Below are 27,684 nucleotides of genomic sequence, written 5' to 3'. Positions count from 1 at the left end.
CCTCCGCTCATTTGTAAACTTTCTTATGTTCTTATGCTACCTTTTGGACTAATTGTCACTTTGTTGTTGAAGGTTCCTGTGCGCACCCCAGAGAGGACACATTTCACACTGAAAGTTATTAGAGGCTTGCACTGGAATATGGTTCCCAGATTGTGTCAAATAACATTCCACAAAGTATTAAACAAGCTTGGGTTTGGGCTCATCCTTTTATTCTTCTTTCTATCTTTCAGATATATGCCAGCGTCATAATGTGGAGGCCTAAAAGGGTCAGAAAATGCATGAATGCCAGTGATTTGCAACAGGTTTAGGATTGCTCATTCAGATGTCAGCTGCATGACTCAGGGTTTGTTTTGTTTTGTAATGGAAGGATTCCCCATAATTCATAAAAAAAACAAGGTATGTAAAGACTAAATAAATAATATGTATACTGAAAATAAATTAAATTATATTCATTAACACTATCAATGCATATAGTACCAAGCTATATATATAGCAGTGTGGAGTAGTGGTTAGGGCTCTTGACCAGAGGGTCGTGGGTTCAATCCCAGGTGGGGGACACTGCTGCTGTACCCTTGAGCAAGGTACTTTACCTAGATTGCTCCAGTAAAAACCCAACTGTATAAATGGGTAATTGTATGTAAAATAATGTGATATCTATATAATGTGAAATAATGTATAATGTGATATCTTGTAACAATTGTAAGTCGCCCTGGATAAGGGCGTCTGCTAAGAAATAAATAATAATATATATATATATATACTCATGCACAACTTAAATTTACACTCAGTTTGGCATGATTTATTTTCCTTAAACAAGAAATACCCTGTTTTTCCCGCTATCAACATTAAACATGTTTCATTTTTTTACTCTGATGCATTATGAGCATCAACAATTTACTCAAAGCCTCCACTAGTGTTTCTACTATTATAACAACTTTGACTTGCATAAAGAAGGAATAACATTGAGTGAAATAGCTCGCACCAAGGTGTGGTATCCGAAGCATAATCAGCAAGTACAGAGAAACATCATCTGTAATTGACAAACCCAGGACTGGAAGACCCAAAAAGCTGTCTAACAAGGATGAGCAATACTTGAAGATAATACCCTTAAGGAATAGAAAGAAGACAAGCGTTGAATTGACAACAGAACTGGCAGAAGGCTAAGGTGTCATTGTCCATCCATCAACAGTCCAAAGCACCTTTGATCATTGTTCCATAGTCCAATTTCTGTGTTCTTATTCATATTTTGGCCTTTTAGTCTTGTTCCCCTTTCTTAACAGAGGTATTCTTACTGCAACACATCCTTTAAGTCCTGATTTCAAGAGTGACCTTCGTACTGTTGATTTGATGGACAACGACACGTGCCTTCTGCCAGTTATGTTGTCAATTCAAAGCTTGTCTTCTTTCTATTCCTTAAGGTATTTTCAAGTATTGCTCATCCTTGTTAGACAGCTTTTTGGGTCTTCCAGTCCTGGGTTTGTCAATTACAGATGATGTTTCTCTGTACTTGCTGATTATGCTTCAGATACCACACATTGAAAATCGAGTGATGCAAGCTATTTCACTCAATGTTTTTTCTTCTTTATGCAAGTCAAGGTTGTTATAATAGTAGAAACACTAGTGGAGGCTTTGAGTAAATTGTTGATGCTCATAATGCCAGAGTAGAAAAGTGCAACATGTCTAAGACTTTTGCACAGCAGTGTATATATATGACTTGTGTAACCTTTTTCAGTACTGGAACATCAAAATAATAATAATAATAATAATAATAATAATAATAATAATAATAATAATAATAATAATACACCTCAGTTTGAATACAGTTATTAATGTTAAATGCGCATCATGCTGCGGGATTCTTTGCAACATCTATTGGCCATATTCCGCTGTTGTTGTTGTTGTTGTTGTTGTTATTGTAATGTTGTATTTATATTGATTCAGGACAATGCAAGGTTTCCAATAATGGAGGTTTTACACTATGTTCTCAATCGGAACAGCATAGTTTATACAAAACAAAAGTATAGGCAAGGAGAACATCTTACTGCTTCTTCGCTTTCTCTCGCTTTTACTGTGTATCCCTTTTTGTCACATCTGTTTTTTCTAACTTTATTGTTCATCGGTCTCTCTTTGGCAAACACAATAATACAAAACGAAACTTAAAGGTGCAGTCCTCCATATCCAAACTGATAAATACATATTTCAGCCTTACATTAGCATGGCACCCTAGCAAAGCATTGTGTGGAATTTCTTTATCAAGCAGGAAAAAAATGAATTTGCAAACTCTGCGAAGGAAATATTTTATTCCAGGGAGGAAGCACTAGCATTTTCATGTGCTTCACAAATGCTTTCATTTAACCCAAAACAAAATTGGTAAATGTTTAGTAAGTGTGTGAGTAATGTTTTTCTCATACTGATTTAATTTTGTACTTTGCACCTCCGCATTTTAGAGTGCGTATGCTTTTTCTTAGTAAATCTACTTCATTAAAATGATAAATTTCTGGGGTACACTGCTCACAATACTTTAGTTATATGTTTATTTATTGTTAAATAAAGGCTACTTAGTTGATCTTTTTCATAAGAAACTATATCTGTGCAATAACTGTAGATAAAGCATTCTGCATTGGATGCCACATGGTTATTATTATTAATGGATAATTAAGAGTTATCACTGACATAAAGGATGTTGTTATGTTGTTTTCTTTTCGATTTAGTTCCTGAGAAGAATAGTCGCTGTAGTTATTATTATTGAGGTGTACTTGCCGCTAATGCAAAGCTTGTTTTAACGTTGTCTTTATTACACCAACCAGAAACCTGTGCTTACAACTGCATTGTCATATTTTCTACATTTTCTTTAAATTCTCAAATTAATAATCAATACCTTAGTAGTAAAAAGCGATCCTGGTTGGGTCGGGTAATTTAAACCTGACAGGTACCCGGGTTTTCGGGTACCTGTGCCGACCTCTAATATATGTATATATGAATCAGTGCTTGGAAATTCAGGCCTGTGATTGGTTAAAACCTCACCATAGGAGCAAAATAGATTGAACTATTGCCCTAACATCCTTACACCACTGGGCAATAGTCTCCCTCTTACATGTGATTGATTCACATCACTGTCAGTACCGCCCCTTTTGAAAGGAACGCCCTTCACCTCCACTCCTCACAACAAGAGAAAATGCCTGAATGTGAAAAAACTGCTGAACAGCAATTCTGTGACTTAACAACAGAAAAAGAATTACAAAACATACTACAAAAGAAAGATGCTCGAAACAGTAAAATGGTGATTAAAACGTCACTGTCACTGTTTTCTGACTTTCTGAAATTCAAACTAATTCAGCTCGACCATGTAAACAAATATGACGGCAGGGATCTAAACTGTATTATGCAGCAGTCAGCAAGCCAGACGGAGAGCTGTACGCCAAAAAGACTTTGATAACTATGCGGTATGAACTTCGAAAAACATTTTCTGTTATTTATTTATTTATTTATTTATTTGAACAATTATTTTTCATTAATTCACGATTTTCTTCCAATATTGGAATGTCCAATTATTATTCAACCTAGCTCACCGTTGCAATCCCTGAACTAAAACTGGAGAGATGAAGATGAGCACACGCGTCCTCCGAAATGAGTGCCGTCAGCCATCCACTTTTTTTCGCTCTGCAAGCCCGCTGTGCAGCCATTTCAGAACTTACAGTGTCGGAGGACCACGCAGTTCTGAATTCCGTACAGCCAATGACTCCCCAGCCGACGTAATCCTTCCCTGCCCAGGCAGCGCTTGGCCAGTTGTCTGCCGCTACCTGGGAACTCCTGTCCATGGTCGGCAGTGATTTGAACCAGCGATCGCCAAGCTATAGGGCGCATTCTGCACTCCAGGCGGAGTGCCTTTACCCGATGCACCACTCGGGAGCCCCCTTTTATTTATTTATTTATGTTATTTATTTATTTACTTATGCTGTATCAGCTATATTTAAACAAAATATATAATGTCATATGTACTATCCAACCTTACTTATTTTCTTGACTGATTCATATATTAAATATGTACTGCAGTCTCAGCTCATTTTTGTCCCTCAGGACAAAAATGTTCCACTATGTTCCTCCTCTCCGGTCCGTGTTTACTGTATGTATGTATGTATGTATGTATGTATGTATGTATGTATGTATGTATGTATGACATTTTTTAAAAGCTGATTACTATGGATTTTATTTTAACCAAATAGATTTTTTAAATAATTAAAACAAATATATAAGGAACATCCAAAGCAGGTGTCAACACAATAAGTTGTGCAGTTCTCAACATGTAAAACGTTGAAAGGTGATACTTCAGATCATAAATGATCATGTTCTTATGTAAGATGTCTCCCTCTGCAGGCTTTACCATGTAACAGCAATCTGTCCAAGACAATAAGGCCAGATTTCCATGGAAAAAGATAAATAAGTCTCACCTTTTTGTCACGCTATTTTGGTAGTACCTTTGGGGTAGTTTGAGTTTCCATGTAGTCCGAGAAATTCTCCTTCCAAATGCAAATAACATATTGAATGAAGAGGTCTCCAAGCCCATCATACTGTATGCTTTTTATTTCCTATTTGGTCAAAGAAGCTTTCATGGGCTACTTCCAGCAGATCTTAGATCAAGGATTGCCTGATCTGGCCTTTAGTTATAGTAGAGAGTTGCACGGGGTTACGTCACAAAAAAGGATTTTTAGTGCTGGAGTCTCATAATCATCATAAGGAACGGCTTTTGGACATGTTTCCATGCAAAAAAACCTGAGTTTTTCATCAATTGTACCGCATTTTAGTGTGAGAAGGTGATTTACCCACCCTTTAAAGTCGAATCATTTTTTAGACGTGCACTAGCGTGTGGAATGTGTATGGTATGTACATGCTACGTCCCATAAATCATGACAGTGGAGAGAGCATTTGGAGTTTCTAAACTGTGTGGAAACCCGGCCATACACAGACTAGTGAATCATTTGATAGTACTTAATACAGCCTGGAGTTGAATAGACAACAAACTGAAATTCTTTGGTTCAGCAGGATTTGGGGGGATATTTTTTCTCACAAAGCTTATGGGTTAGTGTTTTTTTTGAGTATCAGTTTTCATAATTTAGATTCTAGATTAAAGTATTAATTAACATGGAAGTACACATTACTTTTTTTTATTATACTGTATTATAAGAAAATGACTTAAATGGTTGGCATAGAACTGCCATTACAGATGCCAAAGTATTAACCTCCTGCAACCAGTTTCTGCAATAAAACTTCCCACATGACACAAACCTCTCCTGTGTATGTGGATGAGTGTGGGCAGGTCATGTGAGTAGTCCAGACCCAATGAGAAACTATCATCATCATATGGTTGCTAAGGAATAAAACAAATAGATAAAAAAAATTGAACATGTCTAGTGGCACGAGAATTTAATGTTGCTGGTGCTATATGAGGTACCCTGACACTAGAATCTAGTGCCATAGTGCCACATTTGCACCCGTTATTAGAATACTGTAGTTCCTCCACATGGAACGCCCATTTGACTGTTTAAGGTGTATGTGGCAAAGTGGTAATTAGTGCACAGGTGTAGAGCAGGTGCAGTGCAGGTGCAGTAATGCAACAATGAAAAACATACAACAAAGTACGGGTGAAATGGTTTCTGTTTTATTTTGTAAATCCAAGCGATCTGATGACCAAACAGTAAACAAAAGGAGGGCTGGCAATACACAGTGATGCGTATTGCGCAGTGGATAATTATGGGTTGCAGTCCTGTAAATAATAACAATAATCGAGTACATACACACAAAACACATACACGGTCACAAGTCCAAAGTGAGTGCTGTAGTGCATGTTTATTACACACAACAGACAAACATGCAAAACAACATGGCCTGGGCATTCACCTTCATTCAACACACAGTATTAACACTCACCCCAAACTCACCTTCACTAAACAAAGGATTTTTCTTCATGTGGCATATACATGTGGCCATTCCTCCAATTAGCCCCTAATTATCTAATTAGATAATGGCCACATTCCACCTGTGATTGTTAACAGGGACAGATTTAACCTCATCCCTGCCAACCTTATATTCGCCCACACACTATTCTCACATGTAGGGCTTTCGCCCTGCCACAATGGGTAATTGGGGCTAGAAGCAAATTTCACATACAAACAAATTTAGAAGCATTGAGATTGTGCGTGCAAAGGCTCAACATGAGAATGGTAAATCAGGAGCCATATTACAAAAGCATCCTAAGTGACATTCTTATCTTATCTTCAGAGATAGAATATCCAAACTACAACTTTAGGAGAGTTGATATTATAGAAAATGGTCTCTGAACTTATTTTTCTTATCTTAATTTAAGATAGGAAATGGTATATTGCAGAACATTCCTAACTTGGTCATTTCCTAAGTTTCTTCCCTAACATTTAGGACTGGACAAGGAGCTAGTTTGGCTCACAGTGGCAAGAAGGTTAGGGGATTTGGCTACATGCAACTGGTGCCACTTTTGTAGACTGTAAACGGTCATGGAAACCAAAAAGAACGCCTTAACCAGACACCAATGAATACTGTTTTAGTACAAAGTTGAACATAGTTTCTAGGGACTGAAGGGTGAAAAAAAAAGACAAGAACCTAAACATAGTTTTAAAACATTTTATTGATAAATTAATTTGTTACAATGCATTCCAATTAAAGGCTTTTATAAATAAATAATATGTAATACCAACGTAAATATTTTATAGCATTAAAATAGTTATAGCATTAAAATAGTATGCAACTAAAATAGTACAGAAGAATCATGTTATTATAAATGTATTTGTATAATAATACAAACAAAAATATGAATCCTCATTATGAGGCAACTAGTTTTTTGATCTGTAAATAAATACCCCAGAATGATTAAGAATACTCCATAGTAAAACAAAAAAAATTCTGAGATACAAGTTGTTGCTTATGATATTTTACAGTAGATGGTGCTAATGTACAGAACAGGAGAACATTGGCTGAATGGGACATTGTATTGTGTTTTAAGAGGTATCAATTAGTTAATTTTGCAGTTAAACAGGTCTCATCTTGGAGAACAGGGTAAACGATTAACAATGCTCCTTGATCATACTAAGTGAAGAGGGAACAACTTCATATTAAATGCTGTGCAAATAATTTAAAGTTTTACTTCACAGTGTATTTTAAAAGGCTTTATAAACATATCTGAACAGCCTGGCCTTTTGGAAGGTTAACTATAGTTCCAAAATGTTCCTCAGCTACAGTAACATTTACAAATACAAATATTGACACTTTAGTATTCTATTGTACTGCTAAAGGTAATATATTCATGTTGTAGGGATTTTGGCAATACTATAGTTTATTTTATGTGTTGTTACAAATCAGTTGGATTTCTACTGTACCTTGTCTATTAAGACAAGTCAAGTTAAACTGAGCAAGGAACTGGTTTAACTTTTTTTTTTTTAAATCCCACCACATTGGTTATGAATTTCAGTGTAAAGTCTGTACTGTAATCAAAAGGTTTACTTCACCATCTACTGTCTTACAAGCATTGAGTTGTTTACAGTTGCTTTGTTCCATATTAAGCTATACATTCTTTTATATAAGTAGGTACACATCTTTGCAAATACAAATCTACCACCCAGCAGCAGAAATAAATAACACAATAACAATAATTTATAAAATACAATTATAAACGAGCAGTCCAATTTAAATTATTTCTATTAAAACATAGCTTTCTCAAAATGAGATAGTGTTCAAATACTGGCAATGGACACATCAAGAAGCAGAACTCTTATGTAAAAACACAAATATAAGCTAGATCCAACAGGCTTATCATTCTCTGAATATAGATAGATAAGTATATATATATATATATATTACATGCTTTCAGTCTGTCATATTTAAACTTTGTAAGCTGAAGCATGTGTTGGCCACCATCAGATTTCACATACATTTTATACTTTTTGGGAATGTAAAATGTCTTTAACAAAAAACAATGATAGCAAAATGATATTGCTATTCTTGCATTACAATAAAGAGAAGCAAGTCATTTAGATGGTTAAACTATGTTAGCTTTGTCAGAGTTTATGAAGAAATAAATAATACATGTACTTGTTGTCTAAAACATAAATAAGATTATATAAAAAAAAATTATATATATATATATATATATATATATATATATATATATATATATATATATATATATATATATATATATATAATGCATGATAATTCCAACTGTTTCACCTTAAGAATAGTGTCTTGTAAACATAGTCTTCCAGTCTTTTCATGTGGCAGTTACATTCCTCTTTAGATTCACGATTGAAAAATCTAGAACAGATGGATTTCATTGTTATGCAGTGTTCAGAGATGTTGTTTCCAGTCACAGAAGTATGAATTAAATTTAAATATATGTAATAGTTGCATATAAGTCTTACCTGCTCTATATGCCCCCTCATGCTAGACAGAAATGTGTGTCTGTCAGTCTTCTTAAAATAATCACATGGTTTGCATGATGGGTCCTGTAACAACAGTAAACAATATGTTATGTCACAGATACAATAACTATGCTACAGTGAAATGGCATTGGGTCTACTGTTGTAACATTATGTCCAACTTGTGTGTTTACTAGGGTTGAACTGGCTGTGGCATCTGTATCTCCCCGTTGATCGCTAAGACTTGTTTGGCTGATCTGGCTTATTGGGTGTCCCCTTCCTCCCTCATCACTCCATATGAGACCCCCGAAGCTCTGCACTCGGATGGGCATGAAAGAGTAGCTGCTCCCCTGCTAGAACCTAGAACCTCCAAACAAGCTCAAGGTCCGTTGTAGGAGAGTCCAGCTCCATGAAGTTCACACACGTCCGAAAGAGGCATTGCATGTGGCAGTCTGCCTTTCTTTAAAAAAAAAAAACTACTACTACGACTAATAATAATAATAATAATAATAATAATAATAATAATAATAATAATAATAAATACTCAAATGATGAAAGTGGGTTTTCAAATAACATATAACTCCAAAATGATCTTTTGAAAACTTACGTTAATACGTTTGGGCATCCTCGAAGTAATAATGCTGATGTATTTGGATTTGACATTAATTTTCTCTAGATTATCCACAAAGCACCACAGAGCGGGCACAAGGCAGTCATTCTAGAACAAAAAAAAAGACAGGATGAATTTACTACAGATGAGCAAAAAGTGTGCCTTTACCAGCAATAGATCAAATATATGCCAAATACACAATTTGCATTATACAGCAGGTCATTTCATATCAAAGTTTACCATACTAATTGTTTCTGCAAAAGTACCAGTTTGGGGTTTGCAGCAATTCATAAATTGTGCATGGTCTGTTTAAAAAACTTAAACAGCTTGTGATTAATTTATTGTACAGACCTTGTACACAGTTCCATGCAATTATTTTTCAGAGGCTTTTATCTCTTAAGAAAGAGTGTGCATGTGTTATCAGGTTGCTGTTGAGTTCAGTTTTTAGCTCCCTTTGCTACTAGCCCAGGCCATTTGTAATTCCCCTTCATGTTCAGGTTGCTGTTTAAAGACAGATCTACCAAAGAGGCTGGGGTGTGGAATCATTCAGGCTTTCTGTTTAAACAGTTGCCTACTTTCCATAGATGCGGTGTCATTCTTATCTACATGTTTGCAGATTGTTCTGTTAGGTGTGTTATTTTTAAACATTTTACTGAGCTAATAAGCACTTTTTACCGTAACTAAGCTTGCTTACTGGAAAAAAAAGTTGCTGAAAAAAGCTGCATTTTCCAGCTGAAACTGAAAACACTTTCAGAATTGTATGTATGTAATGATAACTTCAAAGGCAGCAAATGTTATGGAGACAAATGTGTCATCTTTTGCTGAGTAAACACCTTTGACAAGAGGGAAAAGTACCTTCTGATATGCTGTAATTTGCAAATCACTAATTTCTTTGTACAGTATCAGATGGCTTGTGTCAGTTAGTTTGTATCAAATGGAAATGATGTCACATTAAAATGATCTATACTCTTTAGTTATTCTTATTGAACTATATATTTTCAAAAACATATAGCATAGCTTTGTAAGATATAAGCTGATTTTCACCCAACTCTGACCTCCTGTAGAGTGGATGTCAGCTTGTATCATACAGCAACCTATAAACTGGCATTATAACAGTATAATAAATAATACTTTATAACTACTTTATAGCATGAAAACAAACTATCCATCTGGACTGTGTCCAATAATATGTACAGTAATGTAATACAATGTTATCCTTTGTTAATGATTACAAGTCATTTTAATTACCCTATAGCTTAATAATAGCTTTATACTAAAGTGTGACTGGAAATGAAGAACTGAAACTCAAAGATGAATTTACAGATCCATAACTACAATCTAAAAGAACCAAAAAAAAAAAAAAAAAACTAAAACTAAAACATCACAATTGGTTTATTATGTTAATGTGGTGGGTACACCAGGTTTCTCAAAGAGTTCGCTAGGGTCTTTAAAAAGGAAGTTACAGGAAACAGTGTACTATGGGTGATAACCACCAAAGTTATGTTTGAGAAAAAAATACAGAATCTCTCACATGCAGCTATGGCCAAATGTTTATCATCACAGAAATCAGGCAGCCTCCACCATTCCCACAACAACTGTAACACCAGTACAATAACCTGAACAATTAGTCACCAAGGTTCTCGAAACGGCTAAAACCATTTCATTTTGACACGCATGCAGTTCAATTGTTCCCCTAATAAGCCTGGTTTACTGTTACTGCTTTCTCTCTTTCAGGTTGACAGATACCACTTATTATAAAATGTGTCATAGCAGTAGTCATTATTAAGAGAATTCATGTTTTGTAATGTTATATAGCTTTCGTTCAGAGCAAAGCACACTAAGGATACAAACGAATTTTGGTGAATAAGATGAATAATGTTAATCAAGGTTCCTTGGTAGTATGATGCTGTTGCCTCACTGACTTAACAAAGTGATTTAAGCTTTTGCTCCAGAATATTTTTTTTAATAAAAATGAAATAATAAAAAACACTGTACGTTTCAAAACTAGAAAACAGCTGAAACATAGCATTGGTGCAAATGCTTAGTAAATTTGCCCCCATACTCTGATAGGACCTAGAAACTAACAGGTTAACTTACAACTTTGTAAGTTTAGGAAATAATGTTGCACACTTCAAATAAGGTGCCCACGCCAGTCAAAAAGAATATTTCATAGTTTAGCCCATAAACTATGAAGCTGTGTAAATTAAATTGTTAAAGATAATCTGTGCTGATGTACAGAAGCTACTTGAAATCCCCTGAAACAGGAGGTTGCATGTCTAGGTAATCTAAATAACACAGGGTGATCACCACACTGCAGCAAACACAGCCCTTATTGTGAACATCATGTTTTTTAACTTTCTGATATAAAACACATCTACCTTCATCAGAACACAGCAAGGAGAGTCGTGCATGTTTCTTTTAGTGAACACACGTGCATGTAATTGATGTTTTATTTGTTTACTACTGCTGTGTTCAATGTATGTGGGTGCACTGTCAAACTAAATGTGACTCACTCACTGTCTAAACTTTTCGCAAGAGACTTTAGATGCACATCTCAGTATTATAAGAAGCATATTATATACACAGTGCTGCACAATGAAAAACTATAATCTCGTTTTACAAAATATGCACGAAAAGGCAATAAAATCATTAAACCAAGTACTTACCTCTACGCCATAAGGAGTGTGTAGATCTACATCCTTAAGCTAAAAAAAAAAAAAAATCAAAAATAATGGTATTATTCTCATATCAACAAAAATTAAATAAAAAAGCATATTAAAATAATACATACAAATATATATGCATATACACTAACTTACCGTATGATCATTTTGCAAGCGTTTTACAGTCTTATAAAGTTCCTTCAATGCTCTAGTGTCCTTCAATGGAGCACCCATCACTGCACTGGTTGTAATGACTACAAGGCAACAAAGAATAAACTTCATTTTCAATGCGTGTCTGAAGAAACAGTAAAAGGTTTTCAAATTGCTAACTTCACAAATCACCAATAATGTGTACAGGTGCACAGCTTACCTATATATTTATCCTTGAGGAGACGAAATACCCACCCCTCGAAGTCTGGAAAGCTTTGAAGAATGGATGAATGAGTAATCCTTTTTTCTTTTCCACTGGCCAGTTGTACGTGTGTGCGTATGTATCGGTGTATGTATGTGTGTGTGCGTGCGTGGGGAGTGGGGATAGACGGTGTGAACGAAAACAAGCCTAATTTGCGGACAGAGCAGGAAAATAGAAAAAGTTGTGAATTCCCATTTTCACTCTGAATCAACAAACTAGCTGCGTTAACTTAAAAGAGACAATAAACCTCAAGCCTGGCTAAACAAATATAAAATAATCTTTTTTTCTGCCTCCTACACAAATTTACCTGTTGATACCAACAACACAGAGTCATCTGTGAACTACTATAATGAGTAAGAGGATGCTTTACTTGTGTCTATATTGGACTTTTTTTTTTTTTACTGCACTACCTGATATTCCTACTGAAATTAGCTGTCCTTCCACAACATAAAGAGGTCCCCCGATTGTTAACCATGAAAGAGTAGTTTGGCATCTAAGGCTTGTGATGTTCAAAAAGAAACAGGAAATATATTCTGGTTTAGAAATCTTAGGTTGGTTGTCTTCAAAGGCGGTACACTCATTTTGTTTCAGTCGATGGAGATTTTTATATATAGGTAAAATTGATTGAAGTGGAAAAGGTAATTCCAAATTATAGTAGTTATACAGTATTTCTAACATGTACGATGTGTTTCTAAATAAAGATGTGTAACAGTTTGCCTCCATGGTATTAGGTGTCAATCTACTTTCACTTTTGACTTTTTCATGCCAAGAAAATGAAGCATAGCTGGCCGATTTCCAAAAGCCATTATTTTGAAATCTTTCAAAACAAACAGACGGCAACAATGTTTCTATATAGCAAAATTATATAACATTAAAATAGGTGTTATCATTTCATGGTCATTATTTTGCATATGTCTTGCTACTGTTTCCAGTATAATGGACATGCATTGATCATGTAATAAAAGAGAAAAATACAATACACATTCTGCACAGAGTTTCATAAAATATAATAATAAGTTAATAGTTAGTTTTTTTTAACTTGTGTATGTTGGAAAGCCAGGACAAAGTGACTACACATCTCCCTGCTGGTACTGTAACCTGTACTGTACTGTGTATATCCATCCATCTGTCTGAATGTCACTCTTTAGATTTAACCATTTATTCAAAGGTTATGAAACTTTCTTGTAAGGACAATTTTACAATCTGGATGCATCTGTCCTTCTCACTGTGTGTCAGATTGACATAACATTTTTAAATGTGCATGCAGTGGATGTAGGTCATAGTGATCTAGTTTTCAAGTTACTACATTCTGAATTTACACACGTGGGGGGTGAGTGGAGGGTGGGGTATGTCACTGACATATGCATGATTGCAAACTAAAAGCACTTTTTGCTTGTTTTAGGTGGACAGTGAGTCCCTAGCACTCAGAAGCTAAACAAAGTTGTGTCTTTTTTTTTCTTGGACGGGGACCTACAATTGAAATCATGCTGTTAGTGGAACAGTAGGAGGACGCCTTTGTATATATCAAAGCTACGGCAGGACCCCATTGTGGTTTCAGGTTGGCACTAAAACAGACAAACCATGCAATAGCTTCCCCGTTTTCTGCAGACATTCCTTTATACTAAAACGATTGCTGTATACATGTTAGGTTAAATCACTGCCTAAAGAACAGAACTATTGAATATATATATATATATATATATATATATATATATATATATATATATATATATATATATATATATATATATGCACTGCTAAAGAAGAAATCATTAAATAATCTCATAAATAAAACCATGAAGATACAATCAAGTCTTTAAGGCATTGGCTAGGTAGACCTGTGTCATGCTCTTTAATACATAGTGACAGCTGAGATGCATTTTGCACTAGCTGACCTCCATTAAAAGCATGTATCCCCATTTAGCTCTTCACTTGATCCTAGAACTCCAAACAGACTCCTGATTACTGCCTTGATCACCAAAACTGACAGCTTCATCATTGGGCACCTGTTTTGTTCACTGATGAATCAAGATTTCTTCTGTCCGTTAATGATCGATATGTTCGAGTATGGAAAACCTGAGGAGAGCGATTTTCTCAATTCAACATCATTGACTACGGATGTTTTTGGAGGGGATTCATTTATGGTGTGGAGAGGAAACTGCATTGGTGGTCACATGGGTATTATTGTGATTAACAGCGCTATGGTTCATAGACAGTCTTGGACCCTGTGTATTGGCCCTGAGTTTGTTGTGTTGCACAATAATGCCTGTTATCATACTGCCAGGATTGTCATGCGTTATCTTGAGCAGGAGACTATAGAGGTTATGGACTGGCCAGCAAGAATTCCAGATCTTAATCTCACAGAACATCTTTGGCACCTTCTAGGACGTCATGTTTGTCAGCGTTTTAACCCTCATGTGACATCAGAGGTGTTGCATGGACAGAAGAAAGCAAAAGGATCCCCCAAGACGTCATCTACCTGATTAGAAGCATATCCTGGCAATGTACAGATTGCATCATTGCCAAGGGAGTAAAGTTATACTTCAGTCTTAACTTTCTGCAATTATTAAGCATAATATATGTATTTGTTGTAAAGAAACTCTTTAACATGAATATATCTTAAAAGGGGTTTCTTCAGTATCGATGCTTAATAACTGTATGCACTCCACAATTTTAGAACTGGTAGCTTGCACTTTAACCCATATTTGTATCATTTGGAATATGAAGCTGTGTTGTAGGTCAGTGTGTGTCTGATAGGCACTAGACACAGTACATTTACTGTAACCTTTAATCATAGTGACTGTTTGATATGAAAAGTACTGGGTTAGAATCTCAAAGAGCTTTACTCCATAAAACAACAAGTTACCAAACCAATAAATAAAGCGACTAGTACGGTATTTTATTAATTTCAAAATTGTAACTGGTGTTTTTGAGCCAATGATTAACCATTTGTAAATCACAGTATTACCAGCTACAGCAACACAATATATTTAAAGCAAGGCAAAAATAGATACCCTTTTTGAAAAATATGCTTTGTAGCCTCTTGATATCTATTACAAGTTGCGCTGTTTGTGTACCCTCTTTTTATTTTTGGAAAAACACAGGAGAAATGATTTAGAAATAATGTAACTAGTAATTGTTCAAGTCAAAGTCTCTAACATGCTGGAGAAGTGTTCATAATCTACAGTCTTAACATAAACATGGACAACATTTACTACAGTAAGTTCTTTGGATATGGCTTACAGTCTGATATATATTGCCAAATCAAGTTGAACTGGAAAGTTTAAAATGTAGCAGGATCTTAGTTGCTTCGTCTTCAAAACTAGCTTAACCTGACATCAAACATTAACATGTTCCCACGATTTACAAAAAGCTTCCAGTAGTGTTTTACTTGAAAAAAAAACCTAAAAAAAACGTTTTATTCTTCGTCAAAGTCAAATATTTGATGTTCATCTCTGCTTGATTATTGAATCTTTGAAAGGATCACAATGTCGTTAAATGCACATCACATCTGATTTTTGCATAATATTAACACAGGGTCAATGCTTTACTATACGGATCTGTGATAAGTAAGGGTAAAGCCTGGTGGAAAGCAAAGCGTATTCTTTTCCTTGTAGAAAAACCTACCAACTTCCACTATTACGTTTGCAATATTGGTGTGAATTGTGGAAATCCTACTATAATTCAGAAATTCTTTGAAAGCAATCATAAGAATCTCAAAATCATCACAGGCTCTGTGTGTGTGGTGATCACGTGGCCTAAAGAAAAACTCTATTGCAGTGCATTTTGTGAATTGCAGTGTAAAGGAAACTGTGGGTGGGGGTTGGGCCCTAATGCATTTACTCACTATCGGTAAGGTGGAGTCTCTTTACCCATAATGTCATCAAAAGGAAAAGGCCCTGGTTTCATACTTCCTGCAAGGGATTTCGTTAGGGGCTTGGGGATTCCATATCTCGGGAGCCCACTCTCCCCCGGCTGCTGAAGACGTCAAGCGAGATTCATTCTTTCAGGTGAAAAAAAGTGACTCCAAATTTTAGTGATATAGCCATTCAATAAAGCATTCAAATCTTATCAGGGGAATAACCTTGTAATGACTATTCTTGTACCGTTATTCATTGTGGTAACGTGTGTCAGCTGACTTTTAGATGTTCTCTATAGATAGGGCTTATAGTTTTTAATGTTTATTTATTCCCCTTTTCAGTGTTTATATTTTGAGATTTTTCTGGCTTTTAGTTTATGACCAAAAATTGGGGTTTATCGGTGCTGTTTATTTTTTATACTGTTCGAAAAGTAAATTGACCCTTTATATCTGGTATTAACCAAAAGTACTATTCTGGAGTTTTGATGTTTTGAGGCATCCTGAGAAATGCTGAAGTCAAATAACAGCACAGATGGGAATCACAGTGTGCACTGTACAACAAAACACAGCAAACTGCACCCTGGATCAGGGTAAGCGAACACAGAATAAGTAGTTGTCCCTGGTGTTCGTTTGGAGTTTATCGGATATTGCATAGTGTATCTTCTGTAGGCTTTTAGTTTAAGCTTTATGAATGACAGTCTTAGCTTAAAATGCATCTTCCCTTTATCCACATGTACAGTAGGTGTGTGTTAATACTTGCCTCACCTGCCAATGGCAACAGCAAAGTGGATATGTTGGTAAACTCTACCTGTTAAATTCAGCTAATGTCTGAGAGTGTCTCTATAAGTCTATCATTTGTTGCCTCAAAGGAGCCTTTCTTGCCTCACAACCACAGTGAATACCTGAACAAAATGACAACCGTCACAATACATTTATTTAAAAACAATGTTTAATAAAAAGTAGTGTTGTCTAGACTTCATAATAAAATTAAGATGATATTAAAATATTCACACACCTAAGATGAAGTTTTAAAAAGGTTCCATTATCAACCAATGTAAGACAACTGCATCCATTCTTTTTTTACACAAAACTATCGAACTATATAAAAAAATGTTTTATATAGGTGCAAAATAAACGCATGCCTTTTTTTAAAAAAATGTCCAGTATTTCATTTGCATATGGTTTTATTTCAATGTGTGTGTCTAATTCATACAAATTGAAATTGTAACTTCCCTACCAAGAAACTAAAATATCTTTGCGTTCGTTCCACTGTCCATTTTGTCGAGTCTTCATTTTCATGATCTTAAAATGTTATGCTATGCAAGAGAAACCACAAACTGGAAAGCCATACATGCCTTTTAAGCAATAACACATGACGTCAACTGCACACCATGGAGTGTGTTATTGCACACCATGGAGTGTGTTATTGCACACCATGGAGTGTGTTATGGCTTTAAGGTTGTTTTATTAAAAGAAAACCAAAAAACACTTGATTTTAAACATTAAATGAAGTTGTGTGAATCCTTCAGCCCTATATCACTATACTTTGGCTGCAGAGGCAACAAATTGGCTTGATAAACATATTACTGCTGAATTAATTGATCTTATGTTTTGTAGAAATGCAAATGTATTTACTTATTTCTTTATTTTTGTACTGCAGCTTTTTTCCCCCTGTAAAGTACATGTTTTTGTATGTAAATGTGATGTTTGAAATGACTGTTTCCCTGCAATCACACTGTGCACCTTTACTTTTTAAATGACCATACATTTATTCTAATCACCAGTCCGTCAGACTCTCAGGCTCAGTACATAGCTAAACTCAAGCAACTGAGAGGCTAGCAGGCTGGGTGTCAAGGTCCATGCAACAAGGTCCATGCCTGGGTCTTCACAGGTGCTTTTGCAGCAAACAGATTGAGATTTCGAGATTTTAAAGAAAAAACATTAAAAAAAAATAATTAGTTTTATATATTTCTGTAAGTGTTTGACATGAATAAATATGAAAAAAGCTGAATATTAAAGTGGTCTGTAGTTCCTAACCACAGGTACTGGCTGTGAAATTCACTTTTAAAAGCTGTTGACCCTGACACTCATTGATCTTAATGCATAAATACTGTACCATTAATTTAAGTTTTAGGAATATGATGAGGAAAAAAAAAAAGTTACATTTCCTGTATACTGTAGTATACAGGAAAATGTAACTTTAAAAAAAAAAAAAAAAAAGTAACTTTTTTTTTAAAAAAAATGAGGATTTTTTTGATAATATTATTCACCTATCCTGGGTCATAAATTGGAAGGGAAATTAATACGTATGATAAATTATTCCCACACAGATTCCACAAAATATGTTTATTGACGGTTCTGGAAGATTTGGCAGTAAACACTTTCTTTGCGATTTATAGGGTTGACAAAGGGCTGGAAAGTCCATTCATAATTGTGAATTACATTTCACCTGGTGTGTGTGAAGGTTTTAATTATAAGGGGTTTATTAGGCTCAGAATTGAGGGGGTCTGTTCAGTCATCTAAAACTAACAGAGCACTCGCAGGTCTGTCTTTCTGGTTTTGTTCTCTTTTTTCCAACATGCAAGCCACCCCGCTTCAATCACAGTGTTTTCAGGCTCAAGAGCCTAATCTGGACAATTCAGCTTCGGCTTCTTTTCAGTTTAACTTCTTTGAGGAAATGCAAAAGGTGTTTAGAGAAAGCGAAAACAATTTGAAAACGGATGTCAATCAGTGAGTGGGTGCCCTGAAAGGAGACTTAGGCCTCATACACACACACACAGCGGTTGGCACGACAACCGTATTAACAAACTGCACTTGCTGCAGTAGTTTGTTGTATACACACGCCTTTCATTACTGAAGTGAGTGCACTCCCTGTTTAAACTAACAACTGGACTCTGACCACCATTACACGACATTCGCTAGGTTTGTGTGGCGGCAGCATGGAGGCTGTGTTTTTGTTTATGCTTTTGGAAGAAAGTACAGTACGTAATCGATCGAGAGCTTGTCAAGGGCAGCTATGCTCTTTTCTGCAAAACCAGCGGAGGCATCGTTTTTACTTTTTCTGCACTGCTAAATACAGTGGTGACGATCTGCAGTACCATTACGGTAGATCGAAACATTTGGGCGATCTTCCGACCAGAATTGAATTTGCTGCCACCCAGTTTAGCCTGGAGGCCTTCCTCAGACCAAACATTTATTATTTTTTTGGTCTCTTCTTTGGGCCAAGCAAGTTCGCGGTCCGTAGTCATGTTTATCACACGGAAATGTCTGATAAACTATGACATCATTACTAGTGCAGAAATGCACAAGCACCTACTGTGGTTGTTTTAGTGCCATTTTAATACACACACACACACAGTTGCTGTGCATTAACTAACCAAACTGAATTAATAACCAAACTCGCTACTTGTTCCGAACAGGATTAACTAGTGCGGTTCTCACTGCCTTTTGCAACTGAACTATGTGTGCACCTAAACCCTATTAAGATCAAAAGGGGAACTCACAACCGCATTTAGTTACGTTACAAAAGGACACGTATTCTTTTAAACAAAAGGCAATGAATAGCAATTGAAAACAGCTGCAGATCAGATTGAGCCAGGACACTTATATGATGTAACTGAAAGCCTGCAACATGGAACTGAGCTGATCAATAGTATACAGAAACTCATGGCAGATAAATCAGAAATCTGCTGGGTTACAGTGCAAGAATATGAGGATGATTCTTTGGCAGAATATTCTGCAGACAATAAGAAGAACTATTATGTTTTATAAATGGTATTGATTTACAAATGCAGTCGATGTCAAGAGAAGAAAACACAAATGCTGATTATTTCAGCAGGATAATTGATTGGGATCAATGGGGAATGTCAAATTAGATCTTTTATTATTTGAATGATCTTTGGGGCCCATATTCCATTGATCGGTTTGCCAGTTTATACCCCACAAAAGTCGAGAGGTTCAATAGCAGATTTTGGTGTTGTGGCGCAACAGTCGTAGACGCCTTTACACAAGACTGGAGTAAAGATGCGTTTACACTGGCACAAATATTCCAGATCGAGAGGATAAAAGGAAGGATTTTGGATTTTGCTCGTGTAAACGCTACTGAACATGTTCCGGAATCCGCCCTCTTATCCTCTCATATGTTGAGTTCGTATTCCGGACTGAGAGGACAAGAGGACGAATTCCAGTCACTTTTTTTCAGTGTAAACGCACTGAGGATGTATTCTGGAAAGATTGCAGAAAATACCCAGCAGGCACTGCAAGCTAACCAGAAACGTCATCACAGTGCTGCCTTTTCATTTAAGCATTGGAATTGAAAGCGGGAACACAAGCAAATTTAAACTCCAACTCCAACTTGTAGCATCTAAAAAAGTAAGTGTAGCGCATTTCTGTATTTTTTATATTAAGTATTGGTAATATGTTTGATATAACAATTAACAGCGGTGGTTGCATGTTTTTTTGTTATGTAGTTTACATTTTTCGATGTGTAGCGACTACTGGCTAAACCTCATTGTTTTGTATTACAGATTTAGAAATAATGTCTGAAGGACGCTTGTGCAGCTTCACTGAAGAAGAAAGCAGGGTTTTAATATCTATCTGGAGCAAAGGCAGGATCCAACAAGCACTGAATGAGCAGCAGAAAAAACTACAGTCGTCACTACAGCAGGGCGTCAGGTTCTTTTTTTTTTTTTCCCCCTCAAAGTAGAGTCTGCTCCCCCCACTGTTTCAAGCAAGTGTAAACGCACCGTTCTGGTACAGACTGTCCCAGAATCTTATCGGAAAGATTCCGGAACGCTAGTGTAAACGCACCTAATATTTGGATTGTCCTCCCCATTCCAGTTATTAACAGAGTGCTGTCTCATATTGAATGTAATAAGGCAATGGGAACCTTAATTATCCCTAAGTGGGGGTCTGCGCCATTTGGGCCATGTCTGTGTACCAATACTGGACATTGTTGATTTCCGTGTTTTATCTGATGATTGTCAGAATTTAATTCCTGGTATTCACTACAAAGGGTTAATTGGCAGAATTCCCTGTAAATTTGATTTCATTGTCCTGAAATGTGTTTTTAAATCTAATCATTTATAGAATTAAATCAGTACAGGTTATGTGGTTTGTGTTTGTGTTCTATATAATTTCTTCTCATATGAAATGAATATGTCTTTGTGCTAATATTTCCTGTTGTTTCAGATGGTGAAAGATCGACATTCATGGCCCGATTGTTGGATAGGATTCCAGAATCTTTATTATCTATTACTTATGCCTGTTTTTTCTGGAAATGTCTATAAAGTTGAATCTGCTAATGCTAAGTATAAGAAATGGGTTAACTGGGACAAGTTTAATAATGTGGACTCTCTTCCATCAGATCCTGCCTTTCTTTCTCTATTTCTCTGTCAGATGAGGGTATTTCTGCTTCCTTACTCAACAGTATTGTGTATGGGTTATCTTACATGCACAAATTGGTAGGGTTTGACAGTTCTTTGCTAAATGTTTCTTCGCAGTTGGCATGTGAAGCTGCTAAATGGATATCTGACAAGCCAGTGAGTAAGAAATTGCTAGTTAAAGCCTGTATTTTAGAAAAGATTGCAGAAAAGGCACTTGACTATGCTCCTGCCAGTCCGTCGTATGGGATCTGTGTTTTTTCTCAGTTACCTGGCCTCAGCAGGTTTGGTCTTTGGGCCAGAAGATTTATTTTTAAGGGTTTTGGCCATGACTAAATATGGCAATAATCTTCGTAAGACACAAAAGCCTTTCTCTTATTCTAGGGTGAGGGAAATTTTTAAGGAAACAATTGGTCCATTTGTTGAAAACGTTACAGCACAGCAGATGGTTATGTGGAGATGAATTAGATCAGTGGTTTTCAAACTTTTTTAGGCCCCGTACCCCTTTCCAAAAAATCAAGTCTACCACGTACCCCCACTTATTGATGTTAACTGAGTTTTTTTTTTTTTTTTAAATGCTTACCAACCAATGTGATGGACATGCCTGCTTTTTATCACAGATTTCAGTAAAACTACACCCTGATTAGTAAAGGGTATGTTATTCTGTGTTTTAAAATGAACTAATAATACTGTGCATTTTCTTTTAGCCTAATAATTAGCGGCGTACATGCGTAGGCTAATGCAATCACTCGACAAAGGAGTTCAACGAATTAGTCATAGTGAGAAAACACATAAAGCATTGCAAATAAAGAGAACACAGTCGTGTCGCTCCAGCTCCAGCACAGTGATTTCACTGTCTAGGGTGGCCCAGCGCCTGCTCAACTCAATAATACTGTTATTTAAAAACATAAAGGTAGGTAAAACACACTGAACTGATTAAACTACAAACACTGAACATTTAAACTCCAGAAAGTAAACATACCTAGTAAATACTACACATTTTTAAAAGAAGCAACATCATACAATGATTTTTTTTTTTTTTTTTTTTTGCCTACAGACTGCAGAACCACCGCCCTGCTGTTTAAATATGTAATTTAGCCATGTGCGCGTAACGCTCTCGCTGTCAGCAGCCGGTTGGGTGTTAACCTCGCCCAACAGAAAGGAAACGTACACCACTACGGCTGTGGTTTTATTTGAAAGGTGATTCAACATTGTTAATTCGACTGTTAAGTCACAAAGTACTACAATGTGGTAAAAAAAAAAAAAAAAAATCAGTTGTCCACCATTACAGGATTTTTCTCGCGTAACCTCTGAGGAGCGCACGTGTACCCCAGTTTGAAAACCGCTGAATTAGATCACTCATTACCTGTGTCACAAAGTATCAGTCTTTGATCCTTGCATTAGCCTGTCTTTGTATCTCGCAGACTTTTCAACCTGTTTATTGTGTCTGTGTGTGATTGGTTAAGAACTGTTGATCAAGAAATGTGTTTATTGATTAGGCGGTAAACACTTAACGATTTCCAGGGTTGACGTTGGAGAGGTGCACCGCACTTCACTTTCTCTAAGGTTTTAGTGTTGGGTGGCTCGCAGATTTGTTTTAAAAAAATAAAAAATTAAGAAATTATATTATGAATAAAATTCTAACTATTAATATTACATCACTATAGAAAGAGTCACTCTAGAAAGAGTGCAAAGAAGAGCGACCAGAAGTATTCCAGGTTTAAAAGGCATGTCGTATGCAGACAGGCTAAAATATTCAATTTCATTCAAAATTCTAAAAGGTATTGACAATGTCGACCCAAGGGACTTTTTCGACCTGAAAATAGAAACAAGGACCAGAGATTAGATAAAGGGGCTTGTGATGTTTGTTTATAGTGATAAACTTGTCCAAATTGGGTGCTCCAACTGGCGACCTCAGGCGGACTTTCCAAACTGTATATTATGTCTGTGTGTGATTGGTTAAGAACGGAACTTTCCTCCAAGTCGATCAACTTAACTTTGGCAACTTCCTATTGCGAATTGAATAAACAGCAGTCTCAGTTTGTTCAAGGGGAAGTGGTTTGGAGAAAAATTGTGTACAACAGTTGGCTATTTTTCTCCATTCCCTAACCATGCCCAATCTGCACAGTTTGTACTTCGCTGAACTTTCCTGAACTTGAATCTCTCTGCTAGTTAGAGTGAATCGACTTCATGGAAATTAGTGCTGGGAAATTTGAGGGAAGCACTATGCGCAGCACTATGCGCAGCTGCTCACCTCTAGTAGTTTCATGTCAAGTCAGCGCCAGTTGTATGGTGGTGTTCTTGCTGGGCTGGTAGTTCTGTTTTTGAACAGGTGGGTATTTTGGTCCAAGGGACCCGTGGGTAGTAATTGGGTGACATTTCTTGATCGACCATACGATTTAGAATTAGTATCATTTGGAGCTACGAGGAGTTCGTTCTAGAGTCAGATGAAGTTGATAGGTTGCAGAAGAAAAGAACAAAGCTTTTCTTTTTTTTCAGATACACTTTTCATAATACTTTGATACTTATTTTTAACTTATTTTGGCAACTGGCACTATGTCATGCCATTCTAAACATTGCTGGGATAAACAGTTGCATTATCTACATGTCTGCAGCCCCAGATGAGAGTCTAACACTCTGTATTCCTCAAGGTGATTGGAAAGCCCTAGCTCGTCCCTTTATGGAGCGCAGAATGACCATCACTAAAGTACCTTGCAAACTCTGCTTACAGAGGATATTCTCAGAACTCCACTGCCTTCCCAATCCCTGCAGATGATATTCCCAAATATAAAAGGAAAAGGTGTTCCATGTGTCCATCATCGAAGGAGCAAAAGACAAACGTCTCCTGCGGCTCATGCACAAATCCCATCTGTCTTCAAAGTGCCCGTCACATGTCCAAATTGCATCTGAGCAATGAAACTACTCTGAAATATTTTAATAATGTTGTTTTCTCTTGCTAAAGTGTCATATTTGTGAAATGAATTTCATTTGTCTAGACCAAATAAACAATGGGTCCCACTGAACCAACTGATAGTACTTAATTAACTTTTTTTTTGGTGGATAGTAGTTATTATTATTATTATTTATTTCTTAGCAGACGCCCATATCCAGGGCGACTTACAATTGTTACAAGATATCACATTATTTCACATTATACAGATATCACATTATTTTTTACATACAATTACCCATTTATACAGTTGGGTTTTTACTGGAGCAATCTAGGTAAAGTACCTTGCTCAAGGGTACAACAGCAGTGTCCCCCACTGGGGATTGAACCCACAACCCTCTGGTCAAGAGTCCAGAGCCCTAACCACTACTCCACACTGCTGCCCCAGTTTTGAGTTAAAATCAAAGGGATTCATCATATTAAAAAAAAAGAAAGAAAAAAAGATCTGAATGTTTTCTTGGTTACAAATTTATTAGAATTGTTTTTATGACAAAAAACAAAACCCAACTTTATTATTATGCCTATTATACAACATGCATAAGCATCAAAGATCATGCAACATTACATTGTGGCATGTACTGTACATCATGGTCATTCAATGAACAGAAGGAGGTCTTATATTTCACAATACAACAAAAGTAACCCATTTGAGTTGATGAGCCACATTATTCATCACACATACTCATCGCACAAAAGCTATTTTCCCACTTACCATGAAACTATAAAATATAAGTGGAATATTAAGTTAGTACAGTGCACGCCCCCACACCCCACCCCTCCCTCCCTCTGTTTGGCTATCTGACTAAAGACGTGAAATATTGAAAACAGTGGATTAGTGAAGGGCCCTTAAAAAGTAAAATATAGTACTTCTACAATTTACAGTTAGCATGGACTAATTGAATTAACCAATTTAGTGAATTATCTAATTATTAAATATCGAAGACGCACTGTTAATGGGATATTTGTGATTTTTTTTTTCCTTTCCAATAGAACTCACAACACATCAGGCCATATTCCAAAATCTTTAAGGACTGTTTTGATTAATAAATCAAGCTTGCCATTCACCATTCCCTTTTTATCAGCTGTTTTACAAAACGTAAAGTCTGTTTAAAAGAACGTTTCTAAACATTCTTCAAAAATCTGTCCTTTTTGTGAATAGGACCCATTGGGGCCCTGGGTTTCTCAGTGAGACAATCCAGACTTACCTTTAAGACATGGTTTACTACAGTTCAGCAGGTAATTTCTAACCCTGAATCATCTTTCATCTGAAACTCTCACATTTCTGTCATCACAAAGCAGTTGACACCATTATTTTTCTTAGCGATTTATTACCCTGTATTGTAAGTAGGTGTGAAACAAGTATGTTTCCCGTTAAGGTATGTTTTCCGTTGTTATTGTGCTAAAAAAGTAGATTCAGATTTATATATATATATATATATATATATATATATATATATATATATATATATATATATATATATAATATATTAACAATTAAGGTAAGCGATTAAGTCTGAATCAGTTTATGTTGTTTTCTAATTTGTCATACAATAATTGTAAAAACTAAATACATACATATATACATACAAAACATACTGTAATCATGCAGCCTGTAAGTGTCCTATAAAACAAGAGGACAAGTGCTTTTTTAAGTAGAAATCATAGGCTGCAAAATCCGCTATCACGACAGTAAATAAATTCAAACTATTGCAATATGTATAAAATAAATGCAAAGGAACAAATTGGGACACAATGACTTACAAAAATTAAACTATTATATTAAAATGAGCCATCTCTATTAGTTTATGCACACTGTTGTGACATGAAAAAATTGTAAATAAGTTGACTGCTTAAACGCATACAGTACAGATTCTGTGAAATTTGAGAAAAAAAAAGTGAATTTCAATACAGCACTTTTATCAGTGCAACAGTTAACCAGGGCATGGACTTAAATGTACCTGTTCATAGGCAAAGACAACAAGATACTTTTGGTTTGAAGACTTTTGCATCAGGCAGGGTTTAGGAATCAAGTAAAAATGTGTCTTTCAAGATCTACAAATTTATTATTTAAATGGTTTGCTTCTTATTTTTCCACACACAATCTGCAATACGTCAATTAGTTTACTTTTTATAATATCAATTTGAAATGTCAATGCCAAAATAAAAAGGCACAATTTCAGCAATAAAACAATTGTAACTCTTTCAAACTCAAAAACATTTTCATTAAAGTTATTTCATACAGTTGAATTGTTCTAGGTAGCTTGTTTCTTCTTTTATACAGATAAAATAATTGTATTATATGGAGAATGTGATTCATATTTTTTCATTTTTTAACGTATTAAATAAATACTTGCTTAATCTATTTTTTTAGAGCAATAACAATGGAAAAAGTATTCTTTTTACCGAAAACATACTTGTTTCACACCTACTTACAGTACAGGGAAAAAATCGTTAAGGTAAATAATGGTGTCAACTGCTTTTGCGGGTGAGAGTTGTGGCGAGTTTCAGGAGAAAGATGATTCAGGGTTGAGCTACTTAACACAGTTGTACCTTTACAAAACTGGACATTTACTAATGTAATTCTGCTTGCATGAGAAATGAATACCACATAGAATAGCTCCACAGCAGGGGGAAAAACTGAAGCATGTAGGTTCTTTGACAGTCTAGAAGGAAAGGCATTTAACTAAAGTTTATAAAATCCTTAATAACATACGGTTAACACTAAGTTCCTATTTACAATGAAGAACACAGAATATGACACAACTTAAAACTGTGCATATACTGAAGCATCTACAGCACTAAAATCATTACAAAGGTAAATTATGTGCTAATGAGGGATGAGTAACTGTGTTTTTTTGTTTTTTAATACTGGTTGTTTCTACCAGCTTAAAATGTACATGTAACAGCTACATAAAACATATTGTTAAAGTAAAATAAATAATGATTTTGCTCCCTTGTAAGAGTGAAATACTTTTATCAAGATAAATAATATGAGTATTAATATAGCCATACATAATGGTGCCGTAAAGTCATATTATCCATGGTACAATGTATGTATGTGGGATTCATGGACATCACCCATTGGTGGATCTTCAAAAAATCAGCAGTGAGCTAGTAATCGGATGTGGATAGGGAGAAGGAATGGCTAGTAAATGGTTGTTAGCCAGAGAAGGAAGGAGTTGAGAGGCAGGGATTGCTTTTAAAACAACTGGAAGTTTCAAGGGCTGGTCAGCAGGACATATACAGCTATGGACAAAAGATTAGCATCACCTAGAATTGTAGGATTGAGACAGTTGAATATATATATATATATATATATATATATATATATATATATATATATATATATATATAGTAACACAGTAAGG

At 35.7% G+C, this 27,684-nt stretch overlaps 1 long non-coding RNA gene across 2 annotated transcripts in view; it reads left to right on the top strand.

The window, feature by feature from the left end:
• Positions 1-21,106, top strand: part of LOC131738186 (uncharacterized) — a 64,803-nt gene extending 43,697 nt beyond the window's left edge. For both annotated transcript variants that reach the window (XR_009329743.1, XR_009329742.1), the window contains exons 2-3: positions 231-396; positions 20,512-21,106. This is a non-coding gene — a long non-coding RNA (uncharacterized LOC131738186). The remainder of the gene's footprint in view (positions 1-230; positions 397-20,511) is intronic.
• The last annotated feature ends 6,578 nt before the right edge of the window (positions 21,107-27,684 follow it).

Source organism: Acipenser ruthenus, chromosome 1, assembly GCF_902713425.1.
Source record: "Acipenser ruthenus chromosome 1, fAciRut3.2 maternal haplotype, whole genome shotgun sequence".
Classification (NCBI taxonomy): Eukaryota; Metazoa; Chordata; class Actinopteri; order Acipenseriformes; family Acipenseridae; genus Acipenser; species Acipenser ruthenus.
This window is presented reverse-complemented; position numbering and strand designations above follow the sequence as displayed.